Source organism: Pan paniscus, chromosome 1, assembly GCF_029289425.2.
Source record: "Pan paniscus chromosome 1, NHGRI_mPanPan1-v2.0_pri, whole genome shotgun sequence".
In the NCBI taxonomy this organism is placed as follows: Eukaryota; Metazoa; Chordata; class Mammalia; order Primates; family Hominidae; genus Pan; species Pan paniscus.
In genome coordinates this window covers 71,852,567-71,868,155 of record NC_073249.2, presented here as the reverse complement: position 1 = coordinate 71,868,155, position 15,589 = coordinate 71,852,567, and positions in this window count along the sequence as shown.

Below are 15,589 nucleotides of genomic sequence, written 5' to 3'. Positions count from 1 at the left end.
CTCAAGCAGGGGATACACCCACTGCCTCTTTGCCACAGGGACCCATCAGTTGGTAGGGAGGGTCTTCATAAGGGAGACACTTAATGGATTTTTCCACAATAATGCTGTTCACTCCAAACTGACTTCAGTCACGTTTGTCCTTTTCTCTCTAAATTTTAGGTTGAGCCATGACTACAGTCTAGTGCAATAAAATGCTTGGAGGGAGTCCAAGGCTTGAGGGAGACATGGATTGTGGAGGGATACAGCTGGAGAGAAAATAATCAAAACAAGGCAGATGAGAGGGAGTTAGAGGAACCTGTTCAACGCTGACACTTCAAAAGCTCGTGCAGAGGCTCCGTGGCAACGGTACTGCCGGCTTCCTGTGTGGCTTTCCGTTTATTAGCTTGGTGTTTGGGGGGTGTGAGAATCCATTTAGATAATTCCCACAAGAAAAAAGCGCAAATGACTCATAAACATACGACATAAATGTTCAACAACACTTGTAATCAAAGAAATGCAAATATAAAACAACAAGATAGCGTTTTCACCTATCAAATTAACAAAGATTAAAAGGAATTCTAATACTCAACAGACTGGTGAGATGGCCCATCTCACACAGCTGACGTGTTAATTGGTATAACCTTTCTCCTGGCAATAGGTAGCAAAAATCTTAAAAGTATGCATACTCCTTGACCTAGTCGTTCCCCTTCTAGGGATCTACTCCAAGGACAGCAGCAGCAATTTGAGCAAAGACTTAATCACAAAAGTTTCATTGGAATGTTATTTACAACAAGAAAAAGTACAAAAATAAAATGTGACTCTTATAAATTGTATAGTATAAATATAAAACACAAATATAAAAATAGATTATAACACTTCCTCATCAATTAATAATATGCAGCAAATTCATGTATTTTAAGAGTATATATGAAGTGAAAAAATCAATATCGTATATATGAGGATCCTGATTTTTTAAATTGGGAGAGGAAGACAATACATCAAAATATTAACAGAGACTATTTCTATGTAAGTGATTTCAAAGGATTTTTTTTATATTTTTTGAAATTCTCCACAATGAGCATATGGTAATCAGAAAATGCAAGCAGTATTTTAAAGCATGTAAATAAAGGACTAAAAGTATATTTGTCATGGTGGGCTGTATAACAAACTCCAAAGCTTGGAGGCTTAAAACAATTAAGGTTTATTTCTCACTCATATTGGAAGTCAGCTAGGGACTCATACCCACATCACTTTACTCAGGAACAAAAACTAATAGAGCCTCCATCACCAATCACCATGGCAGAGAGAAGGAAATGTATCAAATCATACACTGACTCCTAATGACTTGTCCAGAGGTGATACAGGCTATTTTCATCTACATTTTCACTGGCCACAGCCAGTCAGATGACCAGTCTTATGTAATGCAAACAGGGAAGTTCAACCCTACAATGTGCCTAGAAGAAAGAAACAAGAAAAAAATTGTGAATAGAACCAATACTTACTACCAAAAAAGCATTGATTTTGTCTTAGGAATTATTTAAATGTCCAACTGAAGGTCTTTCCTCTGTGCTTTATTAGTAGTAAAGATGTGATATTCACATGACCCTAAACAATTTGATTCTGCTTCTCAATTCACAGTTTCAAACCCAAGATATTCAGGGGATGCCATTAATGCCGGCAAAAGGCTATTTTAAAAGGCAAAAGGTGTGCACATACCACAGCCACATTAAAGAAATATACTTTCTTTTCAGAGTCCTTGGAGTATTCAGAGAAATTCCAGCATTTCTTAGTCCCATTCTAAACATACAAAAATCCAGATAAGCAATGAAGCAATGTTGGAAATTTCTCCCACCTTTTCCCAGTGTTGGAGAACAAGGCCCAATCTATACAGGGTCCTTAAACCACCTTCTAGGAACACTTTTCTAGTCAGTATAATCTGTTTTCTTTTTAAGTCTGTACTCTGCATGTAAAAGATTAGAACACACCAATCCCAAAATATGACTATTAGTATTTAAAAAATAACATCGTAATCCTCTGCACATTCAAACGATTCATCATGCTTACTCAAGTAAATACTATTTTAAAGTATTTTTGTATTAATAAAAAAACTAACATGGCTTTATGAATGACAAAAATAGAAGGCAACATTGGGCATTAAATCAATTCACAATTTCCTCTGTTAAAATATAACTTGAACAGAGTTAAAAATAAAAGCTAATTACATGGAATGTTGCTTTGTACCTTGCATTGATAGATCTCTCTAAGGGATACAGGTAATTATAGACAATCTGACCCAAGACAGAACTCTCAGGATTATCATTGAATATTTTTCATCATCCACTATATCTAGTTGGTCATCAAATGTTAATGATTCTAAACATCCTAAATACCCATTTAATCTGATTCTTCCATCCATTCCTAGTCGCTATGTTCAGGGCTTCATCATCTGTCACCAAGGCTATTGCAGTCAGCTATTCTCTTGTCTTATTCCATCAGACTCCCCTCTACAAGCCACTTTCCATACTGCCACCAAAATATGTAAATCCTGTTACTTCTCTTAAAATCCATCCATGAACAGAAAACCAAACATCGCATGCTCTCACTCATAAGTGGGAGTTGAAAAATGAGAACATATGGACACAGGGAGGGGAACATCACACACTGGGGCCTGTTGGGGGGTGGGGGGCTAGGGGAGGGACAGCATTAGGAGAAATACCTAATGTAGATGATGGGTTGATGGGTGCAGCAAACCACTATGGCACATGTATACCTATGTAACAAAACTGCACATTCTGCACATGTACCCCAGAACTTAAAGTATAATAAAAAAATTCAGAGAAGAAAAAAAATATGCAAAGGTAAATAAAGAACACCACTATTCTTGTGTTGAAGAAAAAAAAATTCATTGGTGACCTCCCAACACCTGGGAGACAAAGTCCAAACTTCTTAGTAGAGGATAAAAAAGGCTTTCCCTTATGGCCCTAGGATAACTTCCAAGCCTAGAGTGGCCTTCTCCAAAAAGTGTTCAGTGGAACATAAATTCCACAGTTCTATAGGAAAAAGTGTGTTCCATCATTCGATACATTGGGAAAAGCCAAGTTAAACTTCTTTCTTTTCTTCAAGGACTGTCAGAGATGAGAATTCAAGAGCTAGGACTCTAAATCCATCTCAGAGTTCAGTTCTTGGTTCTCTTCTCTTCTCTTCCTGGCCTACTTTCATACTCTGGGTGACCTCTCCTAGTCTCCTGGCTTTAAATACTGTCTTCATGATAAGGACTACTCAATTTACATCTCCTGCCCATACGTGTCCTCTGATTGCTTGACTGCCTATTCATGGTCTTCCACGAGATGTCTAATAAACGTCTGAAACTTAACTTGATATCCCCTCAACTCCTCCTCACTCAGTCTTCTCCCACCACCACCACGAGTTCATGTCAACTTCATTCTTCAAGTTACTCAGGCCAAAAATCTTAATGCCTTTCTTGGTTCCTCTATTTCTTCTTCGCCTCCTATTTCATCCATCAGCAAATCCTATCCATTCTACATGCAAAATATATCCAGAATTTGACCACTTTACTCCACTACCCTGGCCCAAGCCACCATCTTCCCTCACCTGGACCATTTAAGAAGCCTTCCAAATGGTGTCCCTGCCTCTGCCCTTCCCCGATAGTCTACTCTCAGCCCAACACCTAGGTTGACTGCCTCACTTACCACAACAGGCAATATCACCTCTTTCTTCAAAACCTTGCAATGGCTTTCCCCTTTTACTCAGATGAAATCCGAGTTCTTACCTACAACCCCAAATGATTGCTCTTCTATGACTTCTCCACCTACATCTCCCATCTTCACCTCCCTCCCTTCCTGGGCTGAAAATACACTGGGCCCTGTGCTGTTTCTCTAAACGTGGAACATTCACAGCTCCTTCTTTCCTGATTGCTCTTTAGCCAGACATCCACCTACCTCACTCCTTCACTTCTTTCAGGTCTTTACTCAAATGCAACCTTTTGGTGAGAACTTCCTTGATCTCTTATTCAAAATTCCCATACTCCATTCCCCAGCACTTCCAATAAAAGCTTTCCCACTTCTTTTCTCCATAGCACTTAATACCCCTCTGTAAAACACTGCCCAGTTCAAGTTCTTACTTTGTTTATGGCTTGTGTCTCACACTAGAATGTAAGCTCCAGGAGGGCAGGAACCATGACCTATGCTGTTCACTGCCATCTTTCCAGTGCTGAGAACAATGTATGGCAAATAGTAGACATTTAAAATATACTTGTTAAATAATAGGATGAGTAAATAATGAAATAGAAAAGAGTAAATAGCATTTCCCAAAATAATTCTAGCACAGATTCCTTTTTGTGGGATATTTCACAGGAACAGTTATGAACAAGGGTTCCCACCCTTTCTGTCCTCCCTGTCTGTTAAAGAGGGCCCTGGCTTTGCCCACTTGGCCTTTTCTCTCTCCTGGTCTCTGGGGAGCATTCTTTATTGAGATCTATTAATGCAGATTGTGGACGATGGGCCTATCTTACCTTATAGATACTTATAAATGAAAGATGAAAAATATTTCACTAGACCTTTCTCAACACAGAGTTTTTCGCCAAATCCACTTCGTTTATTAGAAAAGTATTCACAAAATGTTAGCTATGTTCCAGATAATATATTAACCCCCGGGGCTAAAATGACTAATAGGACACCGTATTTGACCTCTAGGGAAACAGACATATAACCAAATAGTTGGAGAATTGCAGTAAGCAGTAGGACAGACACATGACCTAGTGTTATGGAGATTCAGAAGATGTTTTTGTAGTCTAAAAAAGCAAAGAAATGCTTTCCAAAAAAAAGTGGCCTTTGAGCTAAGTCTTAAAGAATAAGTAGAAACTTTAGATTAAAAACTAGACTATTCCAGTTAGAGGGAAAGGCAGTGCAAAGGCATGAAAGCGTGAGAAGAAACTAATAACAGCTTGGATCGGTTGGAGGAAGGTGGGAGAGTTCTGGGAGAGGAGATAGAAATGGTAGTCAGGGCCCAGGTCAAGGAAGGCCTATAAACCCTGCTATAGAGCTTGCTCATTGATAGATAAAGCTTTTCTTTTTTCAGAGACTCAGTGGAGGAGTGAATTCCTCAAGAGAGGTTACAATGGAGCAAGAACTCTAGGACAGGCAAGAGAGTGACATTACTTGTATAAATGGCTCTTTAGCACCCACTGTCCACTCAAGGTGGGCTGCCCTATAGGCATATTCAGGCTCAAATAGTACTGCTATGTGTGGCACATCAGTCTGTTGTGTTTATTAATAGTTTATTAACAAAAGAGGCCTTGCTGGATGCTCTGTCAGTGCATCACTCCTGATCCCTCTGCTCTCGTACTGTGCTGCGGCTAAAGTCACCCACCATGGTTCTAGGATTGTTCAGAGCATGAGCGGGAGAGGAAGATGTCAGTGAGGCTCTGGCTGCATCCCTTCCTGTACAGCCCTTCCAGACCCCTCCGCTCTAATTATATCACCTTCTCCAAATCATGCATACCCCACATATGAAGTATCTACCATACGCCAGGCACTGAGCCAATGACTGGTCCAGTAGTAAGTCCTAATTCTCCTTGGCCATGCATCTGCCCACATACCACTTAAAATTCCTTGGAATTGCAGAACTCCATGAAGTCAGATTCCTTTCTATTTATTTATATAAAAGTCTGTCTCCTGTACCAGGTCATAAGATTCTTGAAATCACGAACCGTGTTTTAGACATCTCTGCATCTATTGAGTTCCTTGCACAATGTCTGGCACATCATAGGTGTTCAACAAATGTTTGCTGAGTTTAAAATAATTGTGCAAGAATGTTCAACCAGAGGAGCCATTGAGAAATTACTACATTGCAACCCTTTGATGTTATATGTGAGCCTGCTACCTGAGCTGGACTGTGATTTCAAAATGGAGCACTGAATCCTAAGGAAATTAGGATTCCCAGACTTCCAATAGAGGGCAGTACCATTGTAATATCAAGATATAATCTGATGTCTAATCACCATTCTGTGATGGTAGAAAATGTGACCCAGCCCAATAGACAGAAGGAAAACTGCAAAGAAAGCATTTATGGCTATAAACAATTTTTCTTTATTCCTCATCTGGGTCCTGAGGCCTGTGATTTGGCTCCAATTTTTCATTTGTGGTTGTTTGTTTCAGATAATAAAACTGTTCCTTTAAAATAATGGTGACTATATTGTATCTAAAAATAAATATCAAAAGATCAAAGTCCCTTAGTGGGAGCAATTATTGCAAAAAGACCAGCCAAGCTCAAAACAGCTGTTAAGGGATCCTGGCCCAAGCAAGAGGAGCCTGGCCTCCTTGGCTGATCTGGAATCACATGGGCAGGCTGACAAACCAAAATTGAGAAACTTCTAAAATATGGAAAACACACATGGCAATATTAATGGCCCTGTGAAAATTGCTCTTATTTGATTATTATTGGTCACTAACTACTTGCAGTATTGTTAAGACACTTCACAAAATGGACAGAAAATGAGCATTCAATGTGTGAGAAAAAAAAAAACAGAAGGAAGAGCTCCTTGTGAATTTCCAAGAGAAATAACACTAGGGTTCAGTTTTGCTGTTAGATATAATAAGTCCCAGTAAGGAAGAAAATGAGAAGCCAAGATGATGTGGCTTTATTTCAATACTCTCTTTGTTTGTTCCCTAATGCATTCAGAAAAAAAAAGTGTCACAATCATTCAGTGAATTCCAAGTACAATACTTACCGGGAGTTGCAGCTATTTCAGAAGTGACTTCCTCCTCAAGATCCAGGCCTGGACAATTCACAAACACAATGTTTATTTATTTTTCAAGAAGTCTTCTGTGTAAAGATAATTCTCAGGAAGCACAGTATTGATATGCATAGATTTTCCTCTCACTGAATATTTCAATATTTGTGTTGTTTAAGGGATACTTTCCAACCAGTAATTATTTGATCAAAAATTTTTAAGTATATAATAAATTTTCCCATCATTCATTTATTCAATAAGCATTTCTTGAGCATGTACTATGTACCAGACACTCTACTAAATGATACAGAAATGTCAGTTTCTGTACTCAAAAAGCACAATCTGGTGACAGAGTTATAGGGTAATGGACAGCTGAACAAGGGAAGTTCTATGATGCTGTAACACAGAGGACTGGCACTGAATCCAGCCTGGTGGGCAAGGACTGGGGTCAGAAAGACTTTCTGGAGAGAATTGACAATGAGTAGTAAAGGAAGATGCATCCCTTAGCCAGGTGGATTTGCTAGAACCTGTAGAAAAAACAAGATACTTATTGTCATCTGCTTACCAACAACAAAAATAGAAACTAATATTGGTCAAGCGCTTACTCTACGCCAGGCATTGAGCTAAGTACTTTGAACATTAGATCTTGTTGAGGAGACATTGTTAATAATATGAGAACATCGGATATCAACGTATGGTTGTGGTAGAAAAAATAATCCCGCTCCACCCCACCCCCAGCAAAAGATGTTCATGTTCTTATCCCCTGGAATTTGTGAATGTGTTACCTTGGCACAATATGCTTACGTGGCTTTGCAGATGAAATTACACACAACGTAATCATGGGGCCCTTAAAGGGGTAGAGGAGACAGAAGAGTCAGCTGCAGCAGAAGAGGGAAACAGAGGAGACATTCAAAGAATGAGAAGGACAAATCCCACCATTGCTGGCTTTTAAGAAGGGGGAAGAGACCACAAGCCAAGTAGTGTGGGTGGTCTCTATAAACAGAAAACAATCCCCAGCCACCAGCTGGGAGACCTCAATTCTGCAATCACATGGAACTCAACTCTACCAACGCCTTGAATAAGTCTGAAAGTAGATAATCCCCTGGGCCTGCCAACACCTTGATTTCAACTTTGTGAGACCTGGTCAGAGAAACCAGCCAAGCCCACTGGACTTCTGACCTATAAATACATGATGATAAATTTATATTGTTTTAAGTGGCTAAGTGTGTGATAGTTTATGGCAATAACAGAAAACTAATACAATGACACTCTCTGATTAAGTGACAAACTAAAATGAGCAGCAAAAAAGTTACCACTGCACCTACTATGTGCCAAGAACTTTCCAAATATTATTCCCTTTGACTCTCATAATCATGCAAGGCTGGTATTGTTCTCCCCATTTTACAGATGATAAAACAAATGACAAAAAATCAAAGAGATTTATAGATAACTAAAGTCACAGCAGGGTGAGTAGAACTGGGATTTAAGCCCAGGTCTATCAGATGCCACCACTCCTGTTCTTGCCACGTTGCTCCCAGGTAATTATTCTTTACATATGGAAATTCTGAGTCCGAAGTGCTTTTCTGTGCATTAACTTAATTGAACGCTGCAATAGTATGTGAGGCAAACAGGGCAGAAATTATTTACTCCTTCTTACAAGTGGGATACCCAATCTCAACATAAATTATGAGCTGCCTGTGGGCCAGGGTGAGCACACAGGCCTTCCAACTCCCAACTCCACCTGCTTTGCTCTACCACCTTACCAGTTCAGAGAGTGTCCATGAAGTACCCACCCCACTGTGAGCTCTGTACAGTCAAGTTTGCCTTGAACGTGTGGCCTGTTTCCACAAAGCAATGGGAGTGGGCCACTGTTACAAAAAAAAAAAAAAAAAAAAAAAAAGGATGATGGATCCCTGGATGGGAAGTCAATACTTTAAGTGAAAATAAAACTTATAGCTATGCTCAAGAGCTGTATGAGGGCTATTTGCTCCACTTAGGATAATTATCAATGAATTCAGTAATATGACTTTGATGCAGACAGCCACATCTTCAGTGGCCTCCATGCCTGTGCTAGAGACCAGCTGTGATGTTTTAAGTGCCTCATTTTTACTCAGTTATTTAATGTGCAAGTTCGTAGAGGCATTTTTCACCTAGGGCTTATTTTTTTAATGAAATCTAATTTCTGAGAAGACCCCAAAGAAATCTGATATATAGCACAATCCATTTACCAGAAGTCTTTCTGGAATGCCTCTCTGGGCCATTGCTAGGCACTGGCAATGCAGCACTAAAGAAGACAACACAAGTCCCTGCCTTCATGGGGCTTACACTCTAGAGATAACCAAATGAATATGATAATCGTATTTGAAAGATACCAAGAAGACAATAAACAGCACCTGAAATAGACTGGAAAGTGCCTATTTTAAGGGTGCATGGGGACAGAGGTTCTGACCAAGGGGATTAGGAAGTTTGGCACAATGAGGCTTCTGCTTTGCCTGACTCAGACAGCTTTCACGCCTAATCATCCATGTAAGCTGGTCCCTGTCAGGGCCAGGGTCTTAAACTATGGACAGATCCTCAATGGGCAGAGCCTGGTGTTTCAGGGAGGTAGGGGAAGACAGTATAAGTAATTCAGTTCCTACAAAATACACCTGATCTTCCCCTCTGCCCCTTCCTATGTGCATTGGGACTGTTTACTTAACCTCTCTGTGGCTCAGCTTCTTCATAGGATTGTGTTGACACATGTAAATTACTAAATGGTGTTTAGCACATAATAAGTGATCAATAAACAAAAATAGTTCCTGAAACATAGTTATGGCTTCATATTAGCTTTCTTGAGGATGTGTCTGCCCTGAAAAAAAAGTGTCTACTCCCTTTACTAGATCTGCACTGTACATATACATCTCTATCATTACTGCCCCATAAAATGATGCATACTGTTATGGGTTGAACAATGTGTGCCCCCAAAAATGATATAACCCCCAGTACCTCAGAATGTGGCCTCATCTGGAAATAAGATCAGTACAGATGTAATTCACTAAGTTAAGGTCATAAGTAGGGTGGGCTCCTAATCCAGTATGACTGGTGTCCTTATAAAAAAGTGGGAATTTGGACACAGACAAAGAAATGCATAGAGGGGAGATGATGTGAAGAGACACAGGGAGAAGATGGTCATCAGCAATCCTAGGAGAGGAACCTGAAACAGATTTTTTTCTTTTTTTTTATACAGTGGATTATATTATTAATTTATTCTATACTTTCATTTTATATATATAATTTCAACTTTTTAGATTCAGGGAGTACATGTACAGGTTTGTTACATGCATATATTGTGTGACACTGTGGGTACCCAATAGGTAGTTTTTCAACCCTTGTCCTTGTCCCGCTCCTCCCTCCTCCCTCTAGTAGTCCCCAGTGTCTGTTGTTGCCATATTTATGTCCATATGCACCCAATGTTTAGCTCCCACTTACAAATGAGAGCATGCCGTACTTGGTTTTCTGTTCCTGCATTAATTTGCTTAGGATAATGGCCTCCAGCTGAATCCATGTTGCTGCAAAGGACAGGATTTCACTTTTTTATGGCTGCATAGTATTCTATGGGGTATATGTACCACATTTTCTTTATCCAATCCCCCACTGATAGGCACCTAGGTTGATTCCGTGTCTTTGCTTTATGAATAGTGCTGTGATGAACATATGTTGTTTTTGGTAGAACATAGGTGCATCATATGTTCTATATCATATGTGCATGTGTCTTTTTGGTAGAATAATTTATTTTCTTTAGGATATATATACCCAGGAATGAGATTTCTGGGTTGAATAGTAGTTCTGTTCTAAGTGCTTTGAGTAATCTCCAAACTGATTTCCACGGTGGAAATCTAATTTATATTCCCACTAACAGTGTATAAGCATTCCCTTTTCTCCAGAGCCTTGTCAGCATCTGTTTGTTTTGTTTTGTTTTTACTTTTTAATACTAGCCATTTGACTGGTATGAGATGGTATCTCATTGTGGTTTTGATTTGCATTTTCTCTGATGATTAGTGATGCTGAGCATTTTTTTATGTTTGCTGGCTGCTTGTATGTCTTCTTTTGAGAAGCGTCTGTTCATGTCTTTTGCCCACTTTTTAATGGGGTTGTTTTTTGCTTGTTGCATTAAGTTCCTTATAGATTCTGGATATTAGACCTTTGTCAGATGCATAGTTTGCAAGTATTTTCTCCCATTCTATAGGTTGTCTGTTTACTCTGTTAATAATTTATTTTGCTATGCAGCTCTTTAATTAGGTCTGCATTTGTCAATTTTTGTTTTTGTTGCAATCACTGTTGAAGACTTAGTCACAAATTCTTTCCTAAGACTAATGTCCAGAATAGTATTTCCTAGGTTTTTCCTAGGATTTTTATAGTTTGAGGTCTTACATTTAAATCTTTAATCCATCTTGAGTGAATTTTTGTTTAATGGTGAAAGGTAGTGTTCCAGTCTGAAACAGATTCTTCCTCACAGACCTCAGAAGGAAGCAACCCTGCGAATACCTTGATTTTGGACTTCTAACCTTCAGAACTGTGACGAAATAAATTTTTTGTTGTTTAAGCCAAGTTTAAACATGCTTTGTGGTATTTTGTTAGGGCATTGCTGGCAAATTAATACTCATTCCTTAAAGGTACATATGAATACGTATGTAAGAGTAAATAAGGGTTTGTAAGTTGTTTTCCCCAGCATCTAGCAGAAAGCTTCGTACATAGTAAGTGCTTAATAAACACGTGTTAAGTGGCTGAATAGATGAATACATATCTGGTATGGTGGATCATATTCCCAGCAAGACATGCCAGAGGAGAGGTGCTTGAGACCTCTGCTAAGGAGAAAGACATGGCTGACAGTGAGAATCATCCAAAGATGGGACTGGCTATCTATCTGTAATCAACATCCAGGCAAGTGTTTGCCACTGTGGTGAAGAGGAAGTCCTTGGAGCCCCAGTTGGCAGGAGGTACAGCCATACTCAGAAGGCCTACTGGCACCTATCTGTGACTTCTATGTCTGGGGGCAGGCACTCTTATCATACTGGACTAGGGTCAGGCTCACTCCCTGGTGAAGGAAGCTGGCAAGAATAAGTAGTGTCCCCATAGGTGAATGGATCTGGGTAGCCAACGGGGTGTCCAAAGAGAATCTCAGAATAGCAACATGGAAGGCCAAGGGGATGTGGCTCCGGACCTCAGGCACAGGCTTTCTGAAGGTACACTGACACCTGGGAAATGATGTGAGGGTTCAGGGGTCAGCGTAACACAAGGTTCCCCATCTTAAGCCCATCCAATTGGGAGAGGAGGAATTCGAGGCCTCTCCCCAAAAAGGAATAGATATGAGGGCTAGGCTGGCAGAGGAGCCAGGGCCATCCAGTAGAGAGGGGTCTGGGGCCAACGGAAGCAGAAGGATGAGAAAGGAGGCCTCAACACAGGGTGGGTGGAGGAGGAAGAGTTAAGGTGATAATTCTATAGCAGAAAAGGAGAAGGGAGAAGAAAGGATTTTTGTAATTGAACTATTCTAATTGACTGCTGACTCCACACTGTTCAGATCCACCAGGTAATTGCTCAAGTCTCCGTTTCATTTCATCTGTGTAGCTGTAGCTATAGCAGTTAGTTGGGGGTGGGGAGGGAGGGTTTAAGAAATGATTAGGGGAAATCACTCCTTGCAGGCCTTAGGTTATTCTTGTTAAAAATGATGCCAGGAAAATCATAATTAAAATGGGAACATGGTTAATAACAAGAGCCCCTTTCCTTGAATGTGAAATAAATTTTAACAGCTACCTCAGCTAAAGAACCCAACACATTCGACCTTCCAATAAGGGTTAGCAGAGTTTTCTATCAGAGAGAAATAGAAACTATAAATCAAATGTTTCATATCTAAAGTCCAAGCCAGCTCCCATGAGTAAACTTCCACTCTCCAACAATCTTGTATTTTTTCACTGGCTATTAGACTACCTTGACTCTGGAACTATATGGATACTGTTTCTTCATCTTAAATCTATGAAACTACCTTCAAGAGCTATAGTCTTGACTACTCATGACATACTATCCGAGATAAAGAAGCTGGTCAATAATAAATGTGCCTGTGTGTGAGATTCTATCAAGTGCATGTGGTTGAAATGGAGTTGTTGGAAGGAAAGAGAGTAGGGGGGTGGGGAGAGTCGAGGAAAAATTCTATAGAGTGGGGGCAGGTGGCAGGAAGCATGTTTAAATGTTGGTTTAAATTCATTTTAGAGAAGGGTTGATGTTGATAATCAGATTCTCCTGATTCAAGCACAGTGAAAATTTACCTCTCCTGAGCCTGGATTTTCCCTGGTCTCCCCAAATTTACTATGGGGCCCAACAACATCCCTCACTGAGAGAAAGCTTTGGTCTCGAAGGAGACAGGCTGCTTATAGAAACTTCAGGTCTATTTTTCTGGGATGCTGTTAGCTAACTAGAAGTGTGCTCAGAGCTATTTGGCTGACTGATACCCTCTTTATGTTGAAAATGTAAGAGAATTCTTCCTTAGCAGTTTGGTTCAAGGCAAAATAAAATATGCTCCCGTGGTCACAGTCACACTCCACAAACTCCCCAGAGACTCTTTGATTATCTTAATGGTCCTGCTGTAGACCGGCAGTGAGATCTCAGGGTGTGGTGCAGTCAGTGCCTCTGTGGGGAGCCGGATCTCTGGGGAGCACTGAGGCCTTTGCAGCAGGCAATTGAGTCCTGCTGACCCAGCCCAGCACCTTCCATGAGATAAGGTCTAGGGGCCCCAGGATCCCTCAGTACCCTCCCCTTCTCTCACACCCTCCCCTGGGTACCTCGTTTCAGGCTATGGGAGACTTCAAATCATAGCAATTAAGTAGATGAAAGTGCAGCATCTATTTCAGTTATTAAAGCTTACCTCCTTCCTAGGCAGCCACCCTTCCAGCTGCCATCGCTGGCCCTGTGCTGCACTATCCAGTCCAAGCTCACAGAGGTCTCTTGGAAAATGACCTTGGAAATCTGAAAACATGACTGACACATTTCCACACCCATTCAGGCCAGACCTGTGGTTTATCTCTGGCCAAGTACACATCAAGTCTTCTAGCAGATGCCACCAGCCTTCCCATCTACAAATGCCTTCCCCCAGTGATTCTCACTCCTAGATTCCATTAGAATCACCTGGGGAGTGTTTCAAAGGAAAATTACCAACACCCAGGCCCCGCCTCAGAGATTCTGGTTCAATTGGTCTGGAGTGAGGTCCAGCCTGGCAGCCTCATGTTTCAAAAGCTCCCCAGGTGATTCTCACCTGCCGCCAAGGTAGACTATTGGGTCCTAATCCATGTCCTCCGGGTTTTTCTCCACAAGGATAGATGACGGCTCCGAGTTAATACCTCACAACGTCGGTCTCACTTATTGCTTGTTTTTCTGATAAATTCTCAGAGGGGATACCTAAGTTCAGAATCTGAAGGTCATTGAGGTTATCCTCAATGTACCAACTAGAATAAACACCGTCTATTTATTCAGATTGAGCAAATATTTGCTGAATGCCTATTATGGACCAGACGCTGTGCTGGGAACTAAGACATGAGCATGTACATCAAACATTTCCTCCACGTATTTTGTGCTCCCTTCTGCCCCTTCAGATTTGGAAACTTGGTTTCCTGTTTCAAATTCAATCTCTCTCTCTCCCTCTTTTTTTCCCTCTCTCTGCTCCATCTCAACTTTTAGATATGATGCATGTACCCAAATACATATACTTATAAATCTTACAGATCTTGTGCAGCAGTAGCTAATCTCCTACACATTCCTAAGGCTCAGTGTAATTAGAATATGAGAAAGCACTCATCCTGGGTATGAACACACCTCATGCTCTCTTCTTTCATGATTTTTATCTCCTAATCAAGTTTCTATTATATTTGCCTTGGGACTTAACTACCGTTAAATATTCAAGAAACCCAAATAAAAGACTTTTTCTACTCTCTCTGCTCTGTGCTTTCAAGTGTTTAATTTCCTGACCCAACTGTCAGGAAAAACACAATCCTGAAACTCCACAACCAGATTTCATAACTCTTGTGTATGCCTGAACCCTTGAGGGAAAGGGAAGAAAATCCTGCCACGGCAAACGAGAGCCTGAAAGACCAAAGATCTGGGACCACAGGAGTGGCCCTAATTCATCATTAGTCACCCCGCCTGTGTGCTACTCTGCCTCCCGCCTGCCTTCCCCGTGGCTCCCTATTTCAATGATGTCTCCATCTGTCTTCCTCCTTGTCTGCAGCTGATTACAGTCTGTGACTCATTCATTCCTGTACTCCCATCCTCCAACAGAGATGGTATATAACAGTTCACAGCTGTTGAGCACTTACTGTATATGCCAGGCACTGTTCTAGATGCTTTCCACATGTTATCTCTGAATTTCACTCAACTCTGTGAGTTTAATGCCTTTATTATCCCATTATACAGATGACAAAACTGGAGTACAGAGTTTAAGCAACTTGCTCACATTTACACAAGGCTGCTGAAGCAGAATCCTGATTCAAAGCCAGGCCATCTAGCCATAGATCCTATTCTCTTAGCTGCTACTATATGATGCTGAGACTTAGACAAATAAACACACCTGTCTCCAAGGTTTTTATTCCGTAGAAGACAGCTTAGCACTTACTAGCTATGTGACCTTAAAAAAAACTGTTAAACTGCTCTAAACCTCTTCTAGATCTAAAACTCTTCTAGAAAATAAGGGTAAGAACAATGATGATGACATTAGATGATGTCTGTAAAGCGCATGGCACAGTGCCGGGCGTTTATTAAATGCTTTACAAAAGTTAGATGCTGCTGCTGCTGCTGCTATTTGGTACATGGGTACATTAGGAGCATCTCAAGTTACTC